Below are 25,755 nucleotides of genomic sequence, written 5' to 3'. Positions count from 1 at the left end.
CCAGAAAAGCAAGATTTGGGGCATGTAAGGTGTCTCTGGAGATTCACCACCGGTCTGTAACAGTCTCTGAAGATGTATATCCGGAAAGTAATTCCAATGCACCCTCTCTTCTGACAGTCCTGGCAAAGGGACTGTGTAGACAAATATCAGTGGTGCTCAAAAAGAAGTCTGAAAGCTTTACACAGAAACACATAGAATATATTCCAGTATTGTAGAGTACCTGCTTTAGGACGCCAAAAGCTTGCCATTCATCCTGTATTGAAATTTAAGTAGTATTTTACAGATTGCCTGCAAGCCACCACAACTGGGGAAGTCTTCTAGTATCAGAGGACAGGCAGGCAGACACACAGCTGACATTGTCAACGTGCAGTCAAGACAGAGGTGAAAATTTCTAGCAGCATCAGTGGTGTTTTATATTTAAGCATCCCGGTAACACCTGTTATGGAGCTCTCTCAATTCAAGACCATTTCAGTGAATGCTCTTGTACTGGTATAAAATACACTGCAAGCACCTGTTTCTGAATAGGATAAAAAACTCAATAGTCAAGCAAGACTATGAGCTAACAGGAAGAAAAAATATATATATTATATATATATTCGAAGAATTAAGAATACTAAGCCAGACGATGAACTACACTGGCATTATTAAGGTATACTAAGAAAAACAAAAATAATTGCTGTAGGCAGGGAAGACTAATCTTCCTGTTTGTCCCTAGGCAAAACTGAAGGCGATTTCAATGGGATTCCCCCCAGGTACAGCTGAATGACCACATCCACATTCTCCGCATGCCAAGTATACTCCTGCAGCAAGTCTACTGCCTACATCCTGATTGTAGAAATTCATAAACACCAAGAGTAATTCAGAGGTGATCCACAACCTGTGACTTTAGTAGAGACAAGGGTCACTGTTATCAAGTGTCAACAGTGTTGTAGTACGGGACTTGTATCTGAAAGACTTCCAAGAGAAAATCTGTTACCAACGTTCTCAAAAGCACATCTTGCATTCTTTCTGGCCCAAGCACATCTTATGCCAGAGGCGCAGTAAAAGCTTGTTATCCATGGGTTTTGCCGGGCAACAAGGTGCAAGAGTTTACGATGCATTAATCTCTTCATTTATTTTCTTATGTTCTGCAGAACAAGTTACCAAACAGAAAGACGTGCCTGAATATTAAGCTACAGAGTATTTCACGTATTATGCTGTTTCTAGATTAATTTAAAATGGAAACTCTTTAAAGACAATCTTCCAGCTCTGAAGTCACAATTCTGCAAACTCATCCGTGCAGCACAGGACAAAAGAGGCTGTCCACACGTATCAGCTTGCAGTATCAAAGCTATATTTGTTCACCTCGAACAATGGGGCATGTGACTTGTCAACACTACCCACAATAAACACAATAAGATAAGGCTGTGACTGATTTCATCACGACTTTGTTTTTGTTCATTTTAAGTCACAATGCCAATAACATTTATGGCATAAAATCCCTTATTTTGCAGAGCACAAAGCTCACCTCACAGCATGCTGAGCTTTCCATTCAAACTTCTGCAGCTTTTTGCACTCTCACCGGCCACCCGTGCCAGCTGCCCCCAACATCTCCCTTTGACTTCATCAAGCCCTGGACCGACACTTGGCATGTAAAGCCAAGATTATTTTTATCTAATAAAGGCACTGCCAAAACCCGCCAGCCCCTTCTCCCTTTTTGTGGCCGTGTCCCGTCAATCCCATGTCCCCGCCGGGTCCCCTGGCTGCTGTATGTGGCTCTGCCACCAGCAGCGCAACGTCCCAGCCATGGTGCCACAGGCCACATGGGATCAGCTCCCAGACACACGTTCAAGTGACGTTAGGAGAGAAGGGAAGAAAGCAGAGAAAACCAGGAGAAATGAAAAGGTGATGGGGAAAAGGTATGGACCCGCTGCAAAGCGCTGACAAAAGAGCAGATAGGGAGAACGTGAGAGAACAATCCAAACCAACAAAAAGCAGAGAGAGCAACGAACAAAACCAAAACAAAAATGAGAGATTAGAAAAACAAATGACTTCGGAAGGGATTACAGTAAAGTGATGCAAACTGCCATGCCCGAGACAAACCCCCGCGTGCATTCAGTGAAGTGTGCTTCAGCAAACACCGGGACGCAGAACCAGGGAAGAGAGAGCAAGAGCACGCTGCCCGCGGGAAGGGGTTAATTTTAGCAGGAACGAGCAGTACAATCTAGCACCACTTGTGCTTTATTACACAGGGGGGCTGGGAGGGTTATTTTAATAATACAGAACAGCAGTAGGCCCAACAGCACTCTCCTGTTCTTCTGGACAAATAAAAGCAGACAGCCATGGGCAGGGGGACGTCCATTACAGTTCCAAACTTTCACCATTTATAGTAACGTTCCGCAAATGAAATCTGATTAATTGGATCGCTGAAAAGGTGGTTTTGGAAACGCTGCTCTTCTCTCTCTTCACCTTGACAAGGGTCCATCACACAGGCAGGCAGTTGCAGCGGGGAAGGCAGGCAGCACGCTGACAGACGCACGTCCTGGCCAGGTCTGACACAGCCTCACACCGTGAACGCAGCTCTCGGGAGCTCCTCAGCAAGGTCCAACGTACACAGGCCTTGATGCTGGGGATCCCGGTAATTCAGCAGAGCAGAAAGGCTCACAGCCTGCCTGATGGAAGCGCTCCTGTCTGCAGTCCGACATCTCCCATACCCACAGAGCCTCTCATACAAAGTCACCAATGGTGCCAAAGAGTTAGTTGGAACAGTAGACGCGTTCGTCCTGGCTACTTCTTTAATTCCTCTTATCCTTCGCCCAATTTTTTAAGTTACTTTTAGCACGTGTCCATCCAAACAGGCTCACAACCCGCCCAGTTTCGCTCCCTTGTACACCCGGCATACCAGCCGCAGTTAGCTCCGGCCACGACGGATGGCCTGGGACAACGTGAGGAGCTGCCAGGAGCAGTCAGCCTGGGGCTTCGGACACGCAGCCCCTCAGGAAGCAGAGATCTTTTAGGATCTAAGCCATGCCCATCTATTTTACCAGAAATCAATGTACCTGGGAGGCCTGCGGTGCCCAGGGACCCTAACGAACGGCCAAGGAGTGTTTTGTTGTTGTTGAACAGAATAGGCTCTAACAATGTAATTTCTAATGCATTGTGTGTGTACTGCATGTATGGTAGGACAGGCTCTTAGAGAGGCCCTTGATGAACTAGAAATAAATAAACTGTATCAAAATAACCTTGCGTGTGCAGACAGCAGAGGAACCAACTAGCACGGCCCCTGCCAGCAGTCAGATAAACACATTGATATTTCTAATGTAATCAAAGGCCATTCAGGATCCGCTGTGGAAGACGGTAACAGACATACAAAGCATTTTTCTTACAACTCAACCACTTGAGACAAGTATTTACTATAATGGTGAAAGCTGTACAAAAAAAGTTGGTTTACATTAATCAGCTACATTTAGATATCCGTTTTGCTATCAGATTAAGCTCACCAGAACTGCTTAGTAGAGTATTTCACCCTATTCTTAAGGGTTTTTTTTTTATAGCAATTTAACGTACAGAAGTTTTGTATTTTCATCTTACACAGTGCTAGAAATTTACAGTTTAAGCAGGGTAAAGGCAATCTAGTTGTGTATTTGAAATAAAGTGACAAATCAGGCACTACGTCTGCATCAGCAACACGCTTCAATTTTACAGTGAGTACGAACCCCGCTTCTCTAAACCACAGGTCTGCTGCTACAGCTACAGGAAACAGTTAATCTGTTGCTGTACAATATACAATTTATTTGATGTCAACATTAATAGCAGGTTTGACAACATTGTTCTTCATTTTCCTCCGTACACATTTGGGCTAACTTTGCTTTAAAACTACATTAGAAAGTATTAAATCTGATCAAATGCAACTCCAAAGTAAATATGTTACAGATTCACAAATAATCATCATGGCAAAAATCCATATTTTTTACAGAGCACTTCCTAATTAAAATTTATCGCTAAGAGTCTGTATTTTAGGAATGCGTGTGTGTGTTAATATCCAAGCAAAAATTTCTGCACTGGAGAAGAATGTTGACATCCGTACAAAAATTAGCTGTGATTCATTGTTTAACAGTTGTCTTCCCTTCACAGAACACCGCAGACTGAAGGACATATTGCCAAACTGAAAGCACCAATACTTCCTTTAACCTAATATAGGACAAATAAATACACTTCAACAGCTTCTAAATCTTGCACGTCCTACTTTTTTGACCCAGATCTCTTGTTATTTCCCCTATAGGTCTATGCAATATCAAAACTATTTTCTCCCACAAATTTAGACGCAACCTAAAAGAGGAAAAGTTCTCATCACTGCTGTGAGCTCAGCAGACCCAGATAGGGGATCTGCAAACAGACTCAGCTCAGTTAAAATCAACTGGTATTTTAATGTAAAATTTTCAACCACACTTAACACCACTATCAATGATAAATGAAAAAAAAAAATATATATATATATATATTTTACTATTTTTTACAAGGAAAAGAAATGTATTTTCAGAAGTCATGCTGACACTTGAAAAATAATCAGCCTGTCCAAAAAAAAAAAACAACACACAAAAGACCTGTAAAACTCACTCTTCTTCTCCTCGGCCAGCCTGGACAACAACTTCTAGGAAATCCAACTGCCTCTCCTTTGCCTGGCACGTTCAGGAAACCACCAGGGGACCAAAATCCACCTCACATGTGCTTGCAGTCAGAAGAGTTCCCAGCTCCGAGTTTTCTCGTGACAGGTCAACCCGTGGGCCTGAACTTTTAACAGTTAACGTCAAAGGGATGCAACTTTGGGGTTAGGTTATATTTAGGGCTCTAAACCTTGACAATTTCTGTGGTTTTGGCACCCGGCACAGCATTTAGCACCATGTTTTCATGAATAGTGAGTATCTGACCCTTAACTCCTACCCTTGGAGAAATGCTCCACAGGCACGCTGCTCACAAACCTCTCCGGTATGCTCGCAGCCAAGGCTTTTGCCAGCAGACACGCAACCACACACGGGGCGAGGAAGTTTCCAGAGGCGCTTTCCCAGTCCCAATCCATACAATCCATGAACGGTGTGACACCAGCTGGATTCAACAGCATCTTCACACGAAGCCGGGGAAGCGATTAAATCTTCCTGTGAACCCCCCAAAAGGTTAAAAGGGGCACTAGGAAAGCCACAAAGACAGCTGCTTGCCTGCCTTCCCAGGCTGGCAAAGCGACCGCCCTGCCAGGCCGGGGGAGTCTCCTGCTCTGTTCCACCAGCGCGGCCAACGCTGCCAGTGAGGCAGCTCCAGGTAGCCCAAGGGTTTCCATGTGGCACACGGGATGTGGAGTGTCTCTTGTGCATGCTTACACTGAAGAGAGACTGAGCTGCATCTTAGATCACAAAAGAAAGGAGAAAAAAAAAGCGTTTTCTCTCTGAATGATTATGATTTTTTACTGCTGGACATTACTAACAGACAAGATTGCTCCTTTGCAGCATGGAGACTTCAGAATTACGACAATAAGCACAAGCCGGAGTACACAACACGGCCTTGCTAATGCTACTCCCAGAAAGAAACAGAAACTACACCCTAACAGGATTTTGTGAAAGACAACAAGCCACACGTGAGCCTTGATTTTGAGATGCTGAGCACACACAGCGACCGCCAGCCCCAGACACACCTGTGGGGACCCAGCGCCTTTGCCCAGATCTGTTTTACCTCACAGAGACGTGCTCTCAAGATGAGCAGTGGTGGCACGGCACCGGACCACCGTGAGCATAGGCAGCTGCTCCCCACGAGTCCGACACGAAGGCCTGGACGTGCTCAGATGTCTGTCTAGCAGTGCCCTGGCATCGCCACACGGCTCCCAACTCCGCCACGGCCGTGGGCACTCAGGGGCTGTGAGGGGATGCTGTGAAAGCCGCTGCGTCTATTGGCAGAGGTGGTTGTGTGGAGCTCCCCGTCACTTCTGAAGTAAGCTCTTACAGTAGGTTTTTCAGAAAGCAGGAACAACTCACCAAGCACTTTAATACTATTACTAAGGTAAGGGAGTATTTCACGAGCCTTCCCCACAACCAGCCCGAACGAGTGAGCAGGGCTAAACAGTGCACCCGCCAGCCACCCAGGCCAGGTCCCACCGCCGGCTGGCAAGGACCACTCGTTTCCTAACAAGGAAGAATTTTTTAAGGCTCTTTAATGACATAAAAAGGAGAGGCTAAAGAATGTCACGGAAACTGACGTGGTGCTGGTATTCAAAATCAATGTTACAGAGGATATGTGGAAATACGGTTCTATGGATTTTTCGCAGACAAAGGAAAACTCGACGTCAAGCTCAAACCTGGCCATCAGACTCCATGGCGTTTTGTGTAAGCGATTTCAGCCTTGTTTTCACTATGAGAAGGATGAAAAGGGCTTTCTCACCTCCAGTGAGGTAACAGAAGGCAGAACCCTGACGAGAAGGCAGTTCACAGTTTTCACACAAACTGGCACGGTGATTTCTAGACCAGGCTTCCGCGCTTTTTTACTCAACCCATCGACTCTCCTGACGTGACAAACACGCTGCCCTGTCTTCACTACTTTTTACCTCGAGTTAGCTAACGCGATTTTGTAAAATGAAAAATAAGTAAAATGGAGTCAATGTACTCTCGTACAGTTTCGTCTGAAAAGATAATTCTTATTCTGTGTTTCATCGCCATACTTTATCTTGGAGGAAACCCGTTACGAGGTGAATAAAGCCGTCTCCATCTACTCTGCCCGGGACCACCAGATGAACTTGGTTCTAGTAAAGCCACTCTTCTCATAAAGCTACTTTGCAGAAACTAAGCACATCTCAATTCAGAGCACAGCGCTTAGAAAGCTGTGCGCGCTGGGGACAGGGATATCCAAACCACGAGCAGGACGTAGGAACAGTTTCTTCAGCAGCTGTTAATGCAAAGGTACCACACTAACGCTTCACGACAACTCAAATACACTGAGAAGAGCTGTCAATCACATTTCCTAATAGAAAGCTTCAGACACTTCTTCACCTAACGCAAGCATCTAAGTTTATCTTAAAAAAATGAGCATGCAGTAAGTATATTCTCACATTAGGCACTTTTTGTAGGAGCCACACATGGATGCAGTGTGCGCACACACACTTTCACTTCTCTCCCAACCCGCAGCTAATTGCGGTGACATTTACAGGTCCCAGCCTTAAATATTGTTTATTATTACACACCACGCATTATTGTACGCTGTGCCCTGTGTGCGCACATGTAACCACACGCTAAGGGTGGTCACTACACACGACATTAATCACAATTCTCAATATAAACATGAGTTACGTTAGAATTTAGTGGGACTTCAGGAGGACGGATTCCAGCTGCGCAGCACCGCACGCCGACACCACACCGTCCCGCTCGGCCAGGTACTCGTCCTCCTCCCAGCATGGAGAGCACGCCATGACCTCCCGGTTGTGCTCCAGGAGGGGAAGGGTCGGTGCCACATCCGTGCCCATCTCTTCACCCCTCGCAGCCTCACCAGAACTCATGGCACCGTGGTCCCAAGCGGCCGCGGGCCCAGACAGAACGGGAGAGACCGGCAAAGCAAGCACAAACCGGGGCTGTCTTGCACGGCTCCAGACGAAGGGGATTACTGAGGAAGGGTGTCACGCTGGCCACCACCTTGGCCTTCCCCACGACATTTGATACCAAAAAAACGTATCAGTGTCGTGGAAGATCTGTATCCCATCGCCTGCCACTAACGCGGAACACACTTATTTCTGTGTGCAGCTCCACAGGCGCCTGTAGAGCTCATTGAGCCGAACCAGACCGCTGCTGTTGAAGAAGTTGTGTGTGTTTCGTTACAGGACTTCCTTGCTCCTGCACAATTACATCCTTGTAGTTTGTGGGTCTTTATTGCCACTACAAAATTTATAACAGCAAACACATTCTGACTCAAACGTGAAGTCCATCTTAAATTAGATTCCATAAGCAAAATCAGGTTAGGTAAAATAACTCAGTTTGCTTTACATTACTTGGATCTGTTCTTCCTAACTAAAAAATATTACCTGAAAATAACATTATAAGCAATTTTGACCGTTTCCCCTAATCCATCCACAGTCTCTTTATGCTTAGGGCTGTAGCATCAAACTCTTTCATGATAGGAAAATAACTATGAAGCGCTGTTGCTGGGTACTTAAGCACTTACACGATGCCTTACAACTTCAAAGCATTGCACAAACATCAATAATTACCATATATAGAGTCAAACTGAAAGAAGTATTCATATAAAAGAAACACGGAAAAAATCATAACTGCCTGTTTGAAGAGGAAAATAAGCTTAAGCAACAGAGTCCAACTGTAATTATTGCATTCTTTATGCTATGCACATACATTATGACTATGCATATTTAAATGAACAAAAATCATAAACTTTTGCACAGCCTTAAAAAAAAAGCCAAACCCCAACTCCTTTCATACATTTGGAATTATATTTCCTTCCCCTTTCTCTTTCCTCGTGCAGTGAGAACTAAACATCTTCCAGGTGTTCTCAATAATAGCTCTGGAGGCATGCCACCAAGTTCCCAAGCACAGCACCACATGGGCCCTTGGTTTCATGGAGCCAAATCCCCATTCCCCCAAGAAAACTGTGAGCACACAGTCTCATGTGACCTTAGAAAAACAACACAATGCCGTGCTACTCCATCAGACCTTAACCAGGGCAAGGAAAAATAAAAAGGATACGAGAAATCACTGAAAGTTTGGTGCCATCGCATACACGCCACCACCTGCCTCCTAAGTCCAACCACCTCAACAGAGCAGCTCTTTCTTTTTTCTTTGGCTAAGAGGATAGCGGCCTTCATGCTGTTCTCCGTGAACACTCATCCACTTACTGAAGTTCAAGGACCTGCACCAGAGTTTGCAGGATCAGGCCTCGTTCGAAACACTTTCTGAAAACACCGCCAACACAAACGCATCCGGGGAAGGCCCCAAACCCAACAAGAGCCTTATGAGGCCAACCAAGCCTCCACTCTGCCCAGCTTCACATGGGGCAAGGCCCCGGAGCTCCTGGAGCTCAGGTGCACCCCAGCACCCTGGGTGCACCCAGCAGAGCCCACGGGGAGCAACCCCGACCCCAAAAGCCCTTGCTGCCATACTCAGACCCCTACTACAATGGGATGGGGAGGGAAGCCGGACCAGCCCAGGAACTCTTGCTCTGCGACCCCGTCCTCCTGATCACACCTCCCATGCTTTGATAATAAAGAAGGAACACGTTTCGTGGTCTCTCCCATAAATCAGCAAGGAACCTGATTTACACAGACAGCAAAGAAGGGAAACCGAGCACGCTGGAGAGCAGTAAAAACTTCGCTCGCAAACTTCACTTTCCTACGCAGCAACCTACAAACCAAACTTTCCTAAAAACTCACGTGTGCTCTGCAGCAACAAGGCTCCGCCGTGCAGCACACCCAAAGTTTCCTGCTTGGGGGAGGGGGACAGAGACCGGGGGGGGGGAGCTTTTATCCCCTGGGGCCGCCTTACAAGGCGATTCCGCGACCCGGGATTAAATTCACCTGGCCGAGATTAAACCCCCACCCCTTGCTGAGTGGGGGGGCCAGGCCCGGCCCGTGATGGCCCCGGGGCTGGGGCCGGGCCCTATAGAGCCCCACGGAGCCCTCGGGCAGCACGGCCCGGCCCGGCCTGGCCCCGGGGCAGCGGCCCCACAGCTGCCGGGCCAAGCCACCCCACACCGCCCCTCCCTGCCCCCGGCCCCGGTACCTCGCACGGCTCCGCTCTCCGTTTTTTCCCCCCCCGTTTTATTTTTTTAAATAAAAAAAAAAAAAAACACCTCCCTTTCCCCTCCCCCCTCCGCGCATATTTACTTCTGGCGGGTGGGGGAGGGGAGGGCTCCTCTTTACACAAATCGGGCTAAAAATAGGTTATAAAGCAGCCCGCCTCGCCATGGCTCCTTTATTTAATTCGCTGCCAATGCCCCGGTTTATTTTATTTGTTGCTTTTTTTTTTTTTACCCTTTGAAATCCCTTAAAACGGAGCCCGGTGGGGGAGGGGAAGGCAGCGGCTCGGAGCCGGGGGGGGGAAGGGAGCTATTTGCAAAAAAAAAAAAAAACAAAACACCAACAACCCCCACACCCATCCCCACCCCCCCCCAGCAGCGACACCCCCCTTCTCCCCAAAACCACCCCAAAACCAAAAAATAAAAGCGGGGGGGCCGAGCTCCACGAGGTTTCACCCATCCCCCCCCCACCCCCAAAGCCGCCTCCGCCCGGTGCCCCCCGGCCCGGCCCGGCCCGGCCCGGCCCGGCGGAGCGCCCCGGTCCTTACCTTGCGGGTGGCGGCTGCCTGGCTGCTTCCCCCGGGCACGGAGGCGAGAGAAATTCCCCCTTGTTTGTCTCCGCTCCCGTGGTGCTTGGTTTTTTTTTTTTTTTGTTGGTGGTGGTGGTTGGTTGTTTTTTTTGTTGTTTTTTTTTTTTTATACAGCCATACGGACCTACATGCACATGTCTCTGTGTGTGTGTGTACGCACGGATATGTATAAGTCTTTTTTTTTTTTTTTTGCCTTTTTTTTTTTTCAGCTGAGGTGTCCACAAGGAGGAAAAAAAAAAAAAAAACAGGAAAAAAAGCGCACACGCACAGGAGGAAGAAAAAAAAAAAGCACCAGGCACCAAATAGTGCTGTGATATTCAATTATATCCCAAGCCAGAGAGCGGGGGGAGGGGGAGGGTGGGGAAAGAGGGGGGGATTAGAGATTAAGTCCCGAGGAAGGAGGGGAGAAGGAAAAAAAAAAAAAAAAAAAGTAATATCTGTGTGTGTGTGTGTGATTTAGATTGAGGAGGAATTGAGGCACAATGTAAAAGCTGTTACTAAGGGAAGGAGCCAAACGGCTCGGAGCAGCCAACGGCTCGCAGACACACTCCGCGCCGGCAGAGGGTGGCCAGCCGCACGGAAATGGCAGCGGGGGGAGAGCGGCGGCCGCCGGGGAGGGAAGGGAAAGGGAGGAAGGGAAGGGGAGGAAGGGAAGGGAAGGGAAAGGAGGACGGCGGGGAAGGGAGGCAGGGACAGGGGAGGCCGGGCGAGGAGGAGCGGGGCCGGCCTGCTGCGGCCACACGAACCCGCGGCCCGGCCGCGCCGCTGCGCAGGCTGGGGTCGGCGGCCCCCTTCTCCTCCTCCTCCCCGTCCTCCCAGTCCTCCTCTTCCTCCTCCTCCTCCTCCTTCCCCTCCTCCTTCTCCCGCAGCCTCCTCGCCGCCCGCGCTCTCCAGGCCGGCAGCGTGAGGGGAGGTGGCTGAGGGGAGGCCATGGCGGCGGCCCCGGGGCTGGGCGCTGCGGCCCCGTCCTCACGGGGATTTTCGAGGAAAGCCTTTAATCGTGCCTCGCTGCCACTACGGCCCTGTAAATGCAGCCCGGACACGTCTCACTTCTGGTGGCTTCGCTTTTGGTGTGGCCGTCCCTGCTGGCATGGCTTTGGGCTGCCTTCATGCAGGGGTCCGGCGCAGCTCGACGTTTACAGCCCCGTTACTGCACCTACCCCAGTAATTTTATTTACTGAATAAAGCCCTCCACAATAACGTGTCCTACTTGCGTGCTGTTCGTTTTTAGAACATAAAAGCCATTTGTCATTTGTATCGCAGGTTTGTTTATTTTTTAAAGCAAGCTTTGTTGATCTAAACCACATCCATTGCGGGGCGGTCCTTTCCATCTTAAAAATGGTCTTGCAATAGTGCTTGGGCGTGGGTCCAGCGCGGGTGTGCTGCCACTGGCACTCGCAGTGACCACAAACCCTGCGCGGATCCGACTGCAGCACTGGGTGCCACTCCTTTTTGTGCCAAGGCACCCCACAAAGATGGGGCCAGGTGTGACGCTGCCCCAACGGGACCTCCACATCACCACGTCTCTACACTGCTTGCCTTCACGGTGCCTGGAAAAATAGGAGTGTAGAGATGGGCCACAAACATAGCACTTTTTTATTATTTATTTTTAAATAGAGCTCGAAATTGCTGGAGAATCGTGCTAGCCCTATCTCTAGAGCAAGCAGATGGGACCCTTCCACTCCGCAAAACCTTGATGAGAGCAGATGGGTGGGTCTCTGGGTGTAGGATCACCTCACAGTGCTCATTTTTTTCAGGGTCAGGCCCATACGCTTTTTATTCTCTTATGAAGAATAATATTTAAATATTTGCAGAAAGCTGATTTTTTTTTCATTGCAAAATTGTTTAATTTCGAGAAAGCCCTGAGCCTTCAGTCTGTTTGCTTGAAATTGACTGAATTATACAAGGAAACTGAAGTCTCTCTGGAAAGCCAGGGAGTGTATTTGTGACTGCAAACCCCTCAAAGTTCAGTATTTCCTGATGGCCCAAGTGGGCAACTTCTCAGTGATGGTAAAGTAAAAGATGGGTTGAAAAGATGCAATTATTTTTGAAGACCATATCCAATTTCAAAATTTCAGAGAATGTTGTTGTCATTTGTAGACAAACCTGACAAGTTTGCTGAAGGTTGAGAAATTTAAAATGGGGGGGAAGAAATGGCAAGGGACTAATTAACACCTTCCTATGGGGTAATCTCAGATCTGTCCATGCTTCTAAAGGAGTTTAACCTCCTGATACTCACAATGACTTACTTCCTTGTTAAAAGAAGATAAGCAGTAACAGTGGGAGGAGGAAGGGGGAATGGGAGTATGCACATAGCCTAAGGCAAAAGGGAAGATAAGGGACCTCATGTCAGGGAGTGTGGGACACCCGGCCCTGAAGAAGGATATGGGAGGGGCTGCAAAAAGTCCACGAAATAGCAACGGGAGGTGTGATGCTCAGGAGGTTTGTGTGAGAAACGGAGGAGGGAAAACCCCTCAAGTGTGCGTTGTTTGGCCCACAGAAATTACAAACACTGTCTTCCCATCCATCTGCCGAGCAGCAACAACATGCTGAGCTGAAGTCATCTGGCTGAAGGTTTCTGTGGTCTACTGTTCACCAAATGTTCAGTCACGACTCCAGTGTGCCAGGCTTTCGCTTTTACTGTTACTGTGTGCTGGATTGGGTGATTACCTGAGTATTATGCCCCAAATCTTATGTCCTGTACACTCTACAAATAATGTATACAAATAATATCTATAAATAATAATTTTACCCTTTCAATTTTGTTCCTTTTTTTTTTTTTTAAACTTTACTAAAGCCTCAGCTCAGTGAACACCTCACAAGGCCACACAAAGGCATTACTTCCCACATCGAGCTTATGATTTCACATTTCCATTGCCCAAACATACAGCTGGGCACACAGTTTCTGGGGGTGATTTCCAGAGCCTTGCAGGAGGGACGTTCTCAATTTCGAAGGTTTCCAAGAATGGGTGACGTAGGGCAGCTGAACAGGTTATGGAGCACGACGGGTTGTTCAGTGAATGATCTGAGGCTAAGGGTTGGCTGCGAATTAAGCCAGGAGAGACAATTTTAGACAACAATTGCTAATGTGTTTCTGTTCCCAAAGTGAGAAAGGCAGGACCAAACCTGAACTTCTGGATGTAGAATTGAATTGGATCTGTAGTCTTGGTTCATTCACGTGTTTGAATAAAAATGGGCCTTTGAAGTGCTTCAGTAACACGGCTGCTCACTTTCCGTGGTCCTGTCACTCCAACTTTTGGGAAGTCTTCTCACAGCCACATTTGTAAGGTATATCCTTAAAATAGTTTAAATTACTTGTAACAGTGAGTGCTTGGCCTACTAAGCAGATATAAGCAAATATTTGCAATAACTGGACCAGTGTTTGCACAGCACCAAGCACACTGCCTGGACTCCATAAATAATAATACTTGGCACTCACAGAGTGGTTTGCATTTTCAAAGCACTTTAGTCATAACCCTTGACACCTATATGGCCTTTTACATCTTTACAAGAATTAATTAATCCTCACAATGTCCTGTGAGATAGGTATGCATTGCAGTAATAACAATAACAACAATTAATAATTCATGCGTTCTACTCAAAAAATCACTTCAGGGATTAAAATGCATTTGTAATACTTGTTTTTTTATTAATATTTTCCCGCAAATAATAAAAGCCATGGTATTGTGTTAAATCGGTATAATATCTAATCATAAATCTTTTGCAGATTGGGATGAAACTAAAGGCTCAATGAGATAGCAGTGTGTCAATAGGAACTAGATTACTGACTTCAGAAAAGCAGGATTAAGCCCAGTCCACCACGCAACCTAGGTGCCAGATTGAAACTTCCCATGCGTGGCAGTGCATAAATAAATAGGAGCAGACCAGGAATGTTCTTTGTTCATTTTTAGCTCCTGTTTATGCAAAGACTCCCCCAGTTACAGTACATGCGCTATGACCCTGTGCTATATGAACACAGCACCAGTGAAACTCAGGCACTTACTGGGTGAGAAATGACAGTGACTCAGCTCCTCATTGTGCAACAGGGAGAGCAGGGACAAGTCTGGCCAATACCAGGGCAAACCCTATCCCTCGTAAAAATTATCATATTGCCTTTGATATGCAGGCAAGCCCCAGTCAAACCTGATATTTAAAAAAGTGGGACTGAAATCCTGTTGACTTAAATAGAAGAACTGAGCTGATCCCACCGTGGGCTGGTGGGCGGAGGAGGGACAGTGCATGTGGAGAGAAAATGGAAGCTCACCACTCTGAAGGCACTGGTTTTATTCCTTCTGCAACTCCTTCCAGTGACTGCAGGAGAGGGTGGGCTGGGAAAGGGACTTGTTTGTGGGCAGGGAGCATCTTATGCCACTAAGTCGGTGTACAAATTGATTAGTAGTCAATCAGTCGATATAAATGGTAAAAAAAAAAATGCAATGCTGGTGATTAGTGCACTGAAGCATTATTTATTTCCCTCAGTTGCTTTAAATGCATCAGACACAAATATGTTGTAGATCTCTGTAAGACAGAGAAGATTTGATCACAGAAAGGTTTCAACTGATGCTTACCTGCATCAATCCCAAGGACTTCTGCTGCCTGGAGTAAATGGCAAGAGCAGAGGAAGGGCCCGACCAGGGGAACATTCTCTCGTTCACAGACAGTGGAGGAACTGTGAGGTCCGTGAAGCAGCTTTTTCAGAAATTTCACATGATCTATGCCATTTAGAGCCTGTTCAGTGCTGCTGTGAAACCACGGTGCTACGAGGCGTGGAAGAGGCAACTTCTGTGTCCTACAGAGCTGCGGTGGGCACAAACCACTGGTCCTGGCCATTCTGCATGCAAGCAATTTCCCTTTTCTGCCCTGAAAAGGGACCAGCAGCCTTATAAGCCACCCACCACCAAAAAAAAAAACAAGCCTCAAGATCATAAAAAACACAAGTTTCACACAATTGTGGAGGAGAAAAATCAGTGAACGACACGGAAAGAAGGTGATACAGACCCGACTCTGGAAAGCAACACATTCCCACCACAGGCTGAGCCCAGGCGGGGTCAGTAGTCCTGTGGAGCTGTAGTTTCAGGGCGAACCAGGGTTGTTTCTTCGAGTTGTGCTGCTCAGAGGGATGGGTGCTGTGACAGCAGGTGGGTTGTGGTAAAACAAGTGCTCTGCGAGCAGCCCTGTAACACAAGGTCGCACCGCCTCGACGCTCCTGCAAGTCGTGAGCTGAGATCGGAGCACGGCAAAGCATTTATCTGGGGGCTTTAATTGCTCTCAAAGGATTGCATTTTTTCAGTTTTACAGTTAAATGTGTAAATATCCACATTTCTTAAAATGGCAAAAATTTTACTTCTCAAAAATTCTACAGAAGGCCCCTGTTAACTACATGGTCACGGCAAGGCTGCATTCATGGCAGAGTTGTAACTCCAATCTTGCATCCTACAATGGCTGAGCAAATCCAAACATGTTTTATTTTAACAACATTACGAAAAAGGGTGCGGTGCTGGCAGCTATCTCACACACCTCTGAAGTTTCAAGCAAGACATACCTGGCTGCAGCTCGAGATCAAAATGGATTATCTCACGGGGCCAGGATGTGGTTGCAAAAATTCAGCATTTTAAGTGCCATCGTGATTCATAATATTATCTGCATTACTTGGTATAATTACTAAATAAAAGTACAAGTACAAAAGGTGCAAAATCTATTAGATATTTACCTTTATCTCTGTCACATAACGCTTTGATATTTCCTTGCAGTGCAAGAACCCAGCCAATCTGAGGAGGATTCCTCTTGCTGATATTTAAGCCCCTGCTTTTCTCTCATTATACCAACATTGTTCTTCTCCGTGCGAGCAGAGGACTGGGAGCCAGGACTGTTTGCTCTCTAATCAGAGTCCTGAAAGACTCCTCATGTGGCCTTCAGCAAGCTGTTTATTATCAGTGCATGAGCCTCCATCTATAAAGAGAGGACTAACACGGCTACTAATGATGATGATATTATTGTTAACGCATAATTATCTAATCTCACAAGAAAATTGGGAGGGTAAATTAGTGTTTATTACAAAGTATTTTAAAGATGATAATATTATGTATACGAGGGCTATACTTTAATATCCGGAGGACAGCAATTGTTGAAAACCACCTTCTAATTAGGTTTTGCTAATGATAGTATCAAAAAGGTTTGGAAAAAAATTATCAATAGGTACTTTCAAAAGTCCCTTATTTTTCTTGTATTATTGGTATCAACTGCTTTCCTGTAGATAGCTGCCATATCCATATCTAGAAGACATTGAACATTTTCTGGTAGATTACACCTAAAATGAACGAACTACATGGCAGGGCCAAAGCACACCCTGCAGTTTATTAGACAGCTTGCTGCAGTGATTAAAGTCCTTGTGAAGTAAACAGAGGTTTTGTAGGTTCTTTTTTTTTTTTTATTTTTACATCTCCTTCCCCTCACACCCTATCGAGATATGATTTAATCCTAGATCTGTCTTTCACTGATGTGCTTAACACTCAGTTAAAGCACACCCTGGCACAGTTCAAGCTTTGTTTTATACAGTCCCTTAGCTTTGAGACAGGGTTTGCAGGTACTCAACAGACCACAGGATCAACACGAGCCCAACCAGAAGAATGACTTTGCCCGGGCCTCCTGGCTGTCCCCTTTTTTTGGTCAATTTTCTACATTTCTGGAACATCCACTGCTTTCAGCTTTATTCTTGAGGACTTCTGATAACATATCAAACTCCTCTGAGCCAGTCGTAATCTTCATTCACAACCTCCAATGCGCACTGTGACAACATTAACTGTGAATTGCTGCAGTAGATTAAGCAGCATATTTCCACAAAACATTTCCAATACAAGACCAAATTTTATGAGCTGTGTGAGCATTCTGTGTAACATTTCTAGCAGGTACATAAAACACTCCAGGGTATATACAGAAAGAGACATTTGACTTTGTAGACCAGTGCTGTGTGTATTAGAAATAGCTCTCCATCTTTCACAGTGCTAGCTAGATGTGTGGCATAACATGAGACCAGCAGACAGGAAAAAAAAAGAACAGAAAAAACCTAAAGCACATGGTGGAAGAATGAACTGAGAATTATTTCCTCAGCTGAGCCAATATTTCCTACAACACGGCTTTCTGTGAGTCAGCCTTTTTGTGCCACGGAACTTAAAATAGCAAAAGTGAGATAACAGTAGGCTTGTTGGAAATAGAAATTTGCAAGGGATACAAAAAATAGAGAACAACTTTGGGACCAAGAGAGTGGCAAGGAACATGGCAGTGATCTGTTGTTAATAAATGACTGTAGGAATATATCAAATAATCCTAAAAAGGTGATGTTTAGCTGAGATTTTAAGACATGGAAAAATCCCAGGGATGTGGGAAATCCGCCGCTGGGAGGTTCAGCAGCTTCTCCATTCTTACTCCACCGAGGGCAGCAAGTTCAGCACCGTGACTCCTCTCTTCCTCCCTCTGACAAGCCAGGGTGGTTTCATCTCAGCCCCAGAACCTCCTTTAATTTTGCTTACACTGCTGAGAAGCCCTGGGCCAGTGCTGGCAGAGAGGAACCTCAGGCAAATTCCTCAGTGATTTCACACAGTTCAAGGACAGGGATTAATAAACGTATGTAGAGGAGGGAGAATATTTCTAGAGGCAGAATGAAGCATGGGATGGGCCGGCAATTATGCAGATTCATTGGCCGCATCCCAGCCCTTGGTGGTTCTTCAAGGGCTGTGCCTGCTATTTGAGGCCAGAAATTAGTCTAAAGCCTGGATGAAAAGCGTCTCCCACCAAACCCCTCAGCTTCCCCATTTGCTTACCTAATGTGCCATGTACCCGGATGAAAGCGTTCCCACCAGGAGCAAAGATCACGCGCCCGCCTGCCGTCCTGCGCCGCCAGGGATGAGCCACGAGCACGCCAACAGGGGCCCTGCATCACGGCCTGTATGAAAGAAGATCATTGTAAAAATGAGAGCAGCACCAGCACGACCCCTGCCCCAGCAGTGGGATGAGAGCAGAGCCAGCCGGGACCTTGTGCCACGTACCCCTGCTTTCCCCTGTGCCAGGGCTGCCTCCTGTTACCTGCTTAACGAAGTCTCCTCTGCCCGTGTCCCACTTGCTCCCAGTCTTTATGGCCAATTCCTTCCCTTCCCCTTCTGATCGTTTGCTAGCCGAATTGAACAAGGGGCGCTTGCAAAGAAGCAGCGCCCCCGTGCAGGTACGTGGCAGTTGTCTTTTATTTTCCATTTCTTCCTATCAAACACGGGGCCCGCTCTGCGAGGCGCGGGGCAGAGGCAGCTGCAGCGGCCGTGTAACGTAAGCAGAGCCGAGGCGCGGATGCTGCCCCGGTTTACACAGCAGGTTATTTTTAAAGCGCAGAGCAAAAGCTCTGTCTGTGGAGCTCCGGCGGGGCTGCGGCTCAGCGCGCAGGCAGGCTGCTCTGTGCAAGCGCGTCCTTCCCCTCCATTGTTCAGGAATTTTTATTTTAAAGCCTACGAGGACATAAACTTCATTTCCCACATCCTGTCATTAAGCAGCTGTATTCTGAACAATGAATGATGACAAACCAAAGCAACAGTTTTAACCGAGGCAGGATTACACTTGGCATTGCTATTTGTTACGTGGCTCGCTGGACAGCAAGACAAATGCGTTCTGCTGCTGCCCTGCCCTGCCACCAGCTCCGTCCCTTATTAATACATAAGCACAGCAGTGGAGGGGGTGCCGCAGCCAGCACAGCTTCCCTCAAAGCAGCCGCAGGACGAGACCCAGAAATCAGTGACGTCTGGGCAAGGGAGGGCTGAGGGACCACAGCTTTGGGCTGGATGTTTGGTGTCTCTGAGCCGGCACCGACCTCTCAGTACCTGGTGCTGCAGCACGAAGCCAGAGACTCACGGGAAGCACTGCAGAGCTTGCGGCTGTCCCAGCCCCGGAGGGGACAGCTCACTACAGAAGTGTAACAAAAAGCCTGCTCCACTGCACTGCTCTCTACCAAATAACGTGGACAAGCGACAAACCCGTGCCTCATTCGTTATCACACCGCACTTCCAGAGGTTGAAGCAATATCACACTTTGCTCCCGCATCCTCTCAAGTCTCGCTGCTAACGATGATGCATTGCTGCTAACAGCGATGCCATTTAGAAGCTGGAGGGACAAAAACATTCGCCGAGGATGCTGCCAACTTTACACAAATTGATGCGAACATGTAATCGCATTGCTCTGCCCGCACGAACATGGTACTTGTAAACCGAGAGGCTCAAATTGCTCGACCAGCCGGGGCCCGGCAGCTCGAGGCAGGACACTGCTGGGGATCGCAGCATCTGCACAAAGCAGGAGCCCACGAAGCGCTGGCAGCTCTTGCCACCAGGGCAGCCTTTCTGCCTTCCCTCTCCTGCAGGCCGACACCAATTCTAGCCCCCACCGCCCTCCTGTGCGGCCAGCTCCTTCTGGATCATCTTTCCCCGCAAACACAACGTACATTCAGCTGCGGTCGCATCCGTAGCCAATCTGAAGTCAATGGGATCATTCATGCTCTTGAAGCCAGGCACACACTCAAGTTGTTTCTCTGACGGCAGCCTGGGCTGGTGCTGCTGCACGCCTCTGGGCCTTGACAATTTTAATATTTGCACGTACTCCACCTCCCCGAGCTCCGCAGGACTGCTGTAAACACAAATAATGGCAACATTAAGGCCGTTTCAAGTCCAAGATCGCAAATGGTATTTCAGCTTGCTATTGAGCACCTATTTATTCATCAAATGCATTAGAAAATCCATTAAGGAGGAAATTAAGGACCTAGCGACCTGCACCAGCATTCAAACCTGGTGTTACAGCCACGAGCTTCAAATATAGTTCAGTGCTGGCATTTCATCTTGTCCTGTGAGCCACTGGAGTTGGGAAGAGCCATGATGGGACAGCAAGGGGAGGTCACCCAAGGCTGGTATATGTATGGATACATGGATTTTGAAAGCAGGAGCAAACTGCAGCAGACCTGGCTCGTAGCCCTGTCCGTCCTGCAGGTACAGCAGGGGACAGGGATTTTCCCTCCGATGTTACAGGAAGTTGTGACTCAGGGCAAGACGACGATTAGTGCCGAGCACAGCAAAGGTCAGGCAGCCTGGGACGGCGCCAGGAGGCTCACGCACCCCTCTCTGATGCAGAAAGAAGGCGGCGAGCCCGAGATAGCACCGGGAGGCTCAATCAGGCCAGCAGCACCGCAGGCAGACCCCAGGAACTGGCGGGCCAGGCACCTTGCCGATGTGCATCAGACCCGTGGGCTTAGCAGCGTGCCCAGGGCTCCTTTCCATTCTGCCAGTGCTGCACTACAGCAAGGGCAGGTTTTCTGATGGGGCTTTTTATCCCAAATCTCTTCTGAACAGCTGACGGCAGCCAGGCTTCCCCATTTGGGGATTTGCAGCCAGCTCCGTGGAATGTTTGAGCGCCGGTGCTGTTGTATTCACATACATAAATCTGTATGTGAACTGTGTCTCCGCGCTGCTCCATTTCATTAAACAAGCTGAACAATTCAGTAGCTGTTTTTATGCCTCCAGGCACTTGGGTCATCCTTGATTTTTACTCATCTCAGAGTTCACGCTTGCAGTTAATGGCTTTCCTCACGGGCAGGACCAGGAGAGAAAGCAAAAAGAAATCTGCCGTGCACCTTGCCACCAGCCACCTCGGCACCGAAACCCCAAACGTCCACCCCAAGCGTTTAGCTCCGTGTGACGACAGAGGCCAGGCCAGATCCTTCCTTCCCCGCCCGAGGTGTTACACTGCTCATCCTTTCCTTCCTACCAGCAGCGGTGCTCGTTCCCTCCACATCCCAGCGAGGCCACCGATGTTCCAGCCCTTGGTGGAGCTGAAAAGATCCCGACCTTTGGTTCAGTTCGGCAGCTAAAACCTTGCCACACGCCAAATCCTCATCTGTTCCAACAAGGCCTGCAAGAGTTTTGCAAGCAAATAACATAGCTGCAAAAAAAAAATAATCTAATAAACACTGTGCCCCCCCTCCACTTCTCACAGGCACACACAAAACGCATTATTCTAATTCTCCACTAAGCTTTCTAACTCCTTGTTACATCATACGATATAATCAGCCATTTGGCCCTGAGTCAGTGTTTCCGTGAAGCAGAGTCAGTAGAAAAAGCTTTCAAGGCACTGGAATTGTTTTTGCTTCTGTAATGCTTTAAAAATGCTATATCTTGGGACCGAAGAATATTCAGTGAAAAGGCAGCGTTTCTGGACGCCTTTCAGTTCTCACATCAGAAATGCTGGCATTGAGAATAAAATTGTTCCCATATTTGAGCTTGGTACCAAAACATCAACACGAAGTTTTTGTTTGTGAGCTTTACAAAAACAGATGACTACAGGCTTGGCTACATTAACCGTGGGTAAATGGAAACAGGCAGGCGGACCATCCATCACCCCTACCGCTCTGTACAAACAAGAACGCGTTGCTGTTTACCAGCGGTCAAATTTGGGCCCGTACCAAACAAAAGCAACTCAGACGGTTGCATGCACAAAGCTCGAAGCCCCGTTAGTGCACGCCCAGGTGCTCGCGGGCACTGGCTCTGCGTGCACACACATCAGCTGTTCTGCCTAAAGAACATTTACCCTAAACAGGTCCCAGAACTAAGAATGGAAGAAATCTCGACCAAGGCGTGAAGTGGAGGCCGCCTCTCCTCAGAGCCAAATGGGATGCAAGAAAACCAAGCTTGCTCTCTGCTGTTTGCAGCAATGGTGCATTCTGCTGGACTCTCGGTGCCCTTCCCCAGCTGATGGGATCACTGAGCAGGCACCCAGCTCCTGGAGCCTTGGCTGCTGCCCGTTCTGGGGTCAGCCCCCATGGTGCTGAGCAGCACAACCTGAGCCTCTCCACGCAGTGAAAGCATTCGGATTCACAAATTACACTTTGCCCAAAGTCCAAGGACCAAAAGTTGCCTAACACCAATGTTTTCCCTGATTTTAATGACCTACAAATCCGGGAAATCAGGAGGGGTCAGTGGGAAAGAGGAGCAAAGCACATGGCTCTGGGCAGTATCACCAGCTGCGGGGGATCTGCCAGCACTTTGGCTCATGTCCCTCTGGGGCCACCTCTGCAGGGTGGCTGCGATGCCCTCAGGACCCATAGAGAAGAAAACCCCTCCCGTGCAGGGGAGCTGTTGCTGTGCCAATTAAAGCATCCAGGGACGCACAGGAGAACCACAAGGTACCTGCCTGAGAGCTGGTGGGCCTCGTGGCACACCAGGCATCGCTGCTCCATCACCTCTCATCCACCACAGAGCGCTGCAGGATAAGCGGGATTACCCCTCTGCCTCGCATTGGTTCTTTTTATCTGCTCTGCATTAAATTATGCGACTCCTAATTTGACTGCACAGGCATTGCCCAAACCCCACTGATATCAGAGGAGACCCTTCAGCTGGTCTAGGGATGCAGCCTGACTTCTCAGCAGGCATGTCCTGGGAAGGAGCAGTAGAAAAGATTTCAGGCCAGCAGCAGGGAAAGCAGCACGCAGGCATTTCAGAGTATTTACGTCCATGCTTAGCCATCCTCTTTCCCTCCCTTTATCTGTTTTTAGAGGCCATCGCGAAGCAAGAGAGCGATTTTTGCATTGGTTACAAAGACTACATGACACCAGTTGGAACTGCTGACAGGTTTAAATGTCATCTGAGAACAGGAGCAGGGAGAAAGGCTGCGGCGTGAATGTTAATGGGGAGCAGCCGGTAGGATATTGCTGGTTTGGGGCACTCGCTGAGGGGGCACGGAGGCTCTCCGTGTTCTGAAGTGATGCACACAGCCAGCGGGAACAATGTTTTCTGACAATGTTGTGGTTTTTTTTTTCTCAGCTAAAAATCTTATGAGACAGGCTTGCTTTCCTATGAAGTTTAGTGTTTTTGTCTAACAAAAAACAGCTCCTAGGCCCTACCTCATCCCCAAAGTGGTGCAGTGACTGGAACATTTTGTTCCTGTTTGAGAGGACATCGCAGGGTAGCAAGGGACAAAAGGCCAGGCCAACAAAGCCCCCCAGAGACCCCCCCCCCCCTTGGGTAAATTTCCAAATCAAAACTATGAGCTCTGAATGGAAAGTTTTGTTTTGTTTTTCCCAAAAATCTTTACATTTCAACTTTTCAGCCAAAACTTTACATCCTCCAGTTTAAGTCTGGTAGAAAGGAATGCTAACCATTTCTCTTTCTTCTTGGGGTAGAGGTGATCTGTGTCATCTCAAAAAAAAAACAGATGTAAACAGGGTTTATTTTTAAAAAAAATCTCTAAGCCTCTTTCTTTGGATGGTTGTTGGTAAGTTTTATCTGCCGCTTACCTTCTTAGTACTAAGTGGGAAGTTGAACAGTTTTCTAAGAACTTGTTAAACCACCAGTGAAAACTAGCATTAGAGACCAACTATGGCATCTGAAAATCAGAAAATAGCTTCTTTCCAGCTGTTTTATCAAACAGCATATAGCTGTAAAATGCAATTATTGCACAGCTACCGAAAAGTTTATGGAAAACACAGAAGTCTGAGGTGTGTTTTGGGCACCCACAGGTGTGCAGAGCCTCCCTGTGAGAAAGGAAAAAGAAAAGCTCAAGTTTGCCCTGAGCTACATCAGAATTTCTCCGGATTGCCAGAAATGAAAACTGGAAGAGGTTGAAAAGTTACGTTCCCTGTGTTGGATGGAAATGACTCCCACCATGGCCATTGAGCAGAGCACAGCAGCTCGCATTGCCTCCGCCTGCCCAGGAGCCTCCCTGCGGAGTCCAAGCCCGCTCCTCACCGCCGACCTCACACCACGGCCCTTGCGGCTCCGATGGCTTCCAGCTGCTGTGGCCGCTCTCCAGCCTGCAGAGGTTTTCTCAACCTCAGCTTGGCTGCAGGCCCGCTGCTTCCCCAGCCCTCAGCACCGCCTTTCATGTTTGCAGCCCCCTTAATCTCCTCGTGCAACAGAGTTGCTGCGGCTTTCCCCAAGCTTAGCCCTTCTCTTCGAGCCTCTCCACCTCACCAACGACCCCAAACTCAGCACCCAGTCCCCCAGATAACAGTCGAGGTCCCAGAGCAGGCTGCTAGCTCCGGGATGAACACCTGTGGTTGGACCAGATGACCTTGGACGCCTTTTCCAACCTTAATGATTCTATGATTCCATATGACCACCGCATTTCTGGCATGGGCTCCCAGCTCATGGCTGTTGGTCAGTTGCACCCCGTCCCTTGCATTGCTTTTCCCAGCTGCACCCCAGCACCGTGGCTATCCCCAACTGCAATATGCTACAACAGCAGCTCAGCACCACGGTGGAAGGTGTAGCCAAGGAGCAGAACAAGGGCTTTGTGTAAAACCTAATTGAGAGAGGAGCTGTATTTGCTTCGGTGGAGTCATTTTGGAGCTACAGTAGAATAAATGAGACTAAAACCTAGTTTAGCTCTTAAAGCAAATGTATCCGACATTGACTTCAATAGACTAATTCCAGATTTATATTACACTGAACATAGAGGCAGTGAATAGACAGTGTGATGATAATTATAGAGAGCAATATATAAAAACAAATCACCGTATTAGAAAAAACAAATAGATCCTGGAGAAGTGCCATGTTTTTAAACTGGGCCAGAGTGACTTTGGCTTGTCTCTGCCCATTACATCATCCTTATGTCCAGTCATTTGTTTTCCATATCTTAATCATATTGAGAAGCTCAGGCAGAAGAAAGAAAAAGCAATTATCTTTCTCTTTTTAATGGAATGGTGAGTTTAAATAACAATAAAAATAATGCTGGGCCAAAGAAAAGCCACAGCAATATCAGGGGAAATACAGATTCAATCTGACAACCTCCACAGGCTTTCAGAGAGCTTTTTCTCGTGCACTGCAGACCTCTCACCCTTAGCTCCTCTCCCCCCTGGTTTCCCAAGTCCACAGAAAGTGAGAAGTTAAAGGTAAACATCTGTGCCTGCTTGTTAATATTTCTTCTTTCCCCCCCATACGAGGCTCTTACTGCTGACAAGGGCACTGCGCATATTTCACTCCTGGAGATCAAGCAAGGATAAAGGGAGTGGTTTCCTGCTCCAACAAGCAGCCCCTGCCAGCAGTGTAATGCTGGTTAAGCACAGCTCTCCGTCAGCTCCAGCATGAATGAAAAGCCGGAGCAGCTCTGGGACAGAGCAAAATCTCATAAACCAAGACAGCAAGCTGACCTCGGGCTCAAGTCATGCTCTCAGCACCCACACAGCTCGGATCCCACTGCAGAGCATAGCCACAAGGACCCCGGTGCTCCTCCACCTTGCCCATACCTCGGCACACCCCATGCCTCCGCTCCATCCTTCTGCCGGCCCCGGGCACTGCCTTGCCCTGGCGCGCACCTCGCTGCGCTGGGAGGTGAGATCAGCCACATCAGCCTGCAGGACAAACATCCTGACAGATCTCGCTAACATTTTCCACCGCTT

The 25,755-nt window shown here is 47.8% G+C and overlaps 1 protein-coding gene and 1 long non-coding RNA gene across 9 annotated transcripts in view; both read right to left on the bottom strand.

The window, feature by feature from the left end:
• TBL1XR1 (TBL1X/Y related 1) overlaps positions 1-11,154 on the bottom strand; it is a 111,906-nt gene extending 100,752 nt beyond the window's left edge. For 2 of the 7 annotated variants that reach the window (XM_035557225.2, XM_035557224.2), the window contains exon 1: positions 10,302-11,154. The gene's annotated coding sequence lies outside the window, so the exon portion shown is untranslated. Of the gene's footprint in view, positions 1-4,596; positions 4,759-9,388; positions 9,673-9,737; positions 9,778-10,301 lie in introns of those variants that run through there. The other 5 variants (XM_050712458.1, XM_050712457.1, XM_035557226.2 and 2 more) reach the window with 4 other exon arrangements.
• Positions 11,155-14,892: 3,738 nt separating this feature from the next.
• LOC118253200 (uncharacterized) lies at positions 14,893-18,915 on the bottom strand. Of its 2 annotated transcripts, none has more exons than XR_007708648.1 (3): positions 18,423-18,915; positions 18,161-18,282; positions 14,893-15,203 (listed from the first exon to the last, which is right to left on the bottom strand). It is a non-coding gene; the product is annotated as an uncharacterized LOC118253200 (long non-coding RNA). The 2 variants fall into 2 exon arrangements; XR_004780360.2 differs by lacking the exon at positions 14,893-15,203 and adding an exon at positions 16,873-17,127.
• Between the last annotated feature and the right edge of the window lie 6,840 nt (positions 18,916-25,755).

This window comes from Cygnus atratus, chromosome 9 (genome assembly GCF_013377495.2).
Source record: "Cygnus atratus isolate AKBS03 ecotype Queensland, Australia chromosome 9, CAtr_DNAZoo_HiC_assembly, whole genome shotgun sequence".
Taxonomy (NCBI): Eukaryota; Metazoa; Chordata; class Aves; order Anseriformes; family Anatidae; genus Cygnus; species Cygnus atratus.
Note: the sequence above shows the minus strand (reverse complement) of the source record. Positions and strands in the feature narration are given on the sequence as shown.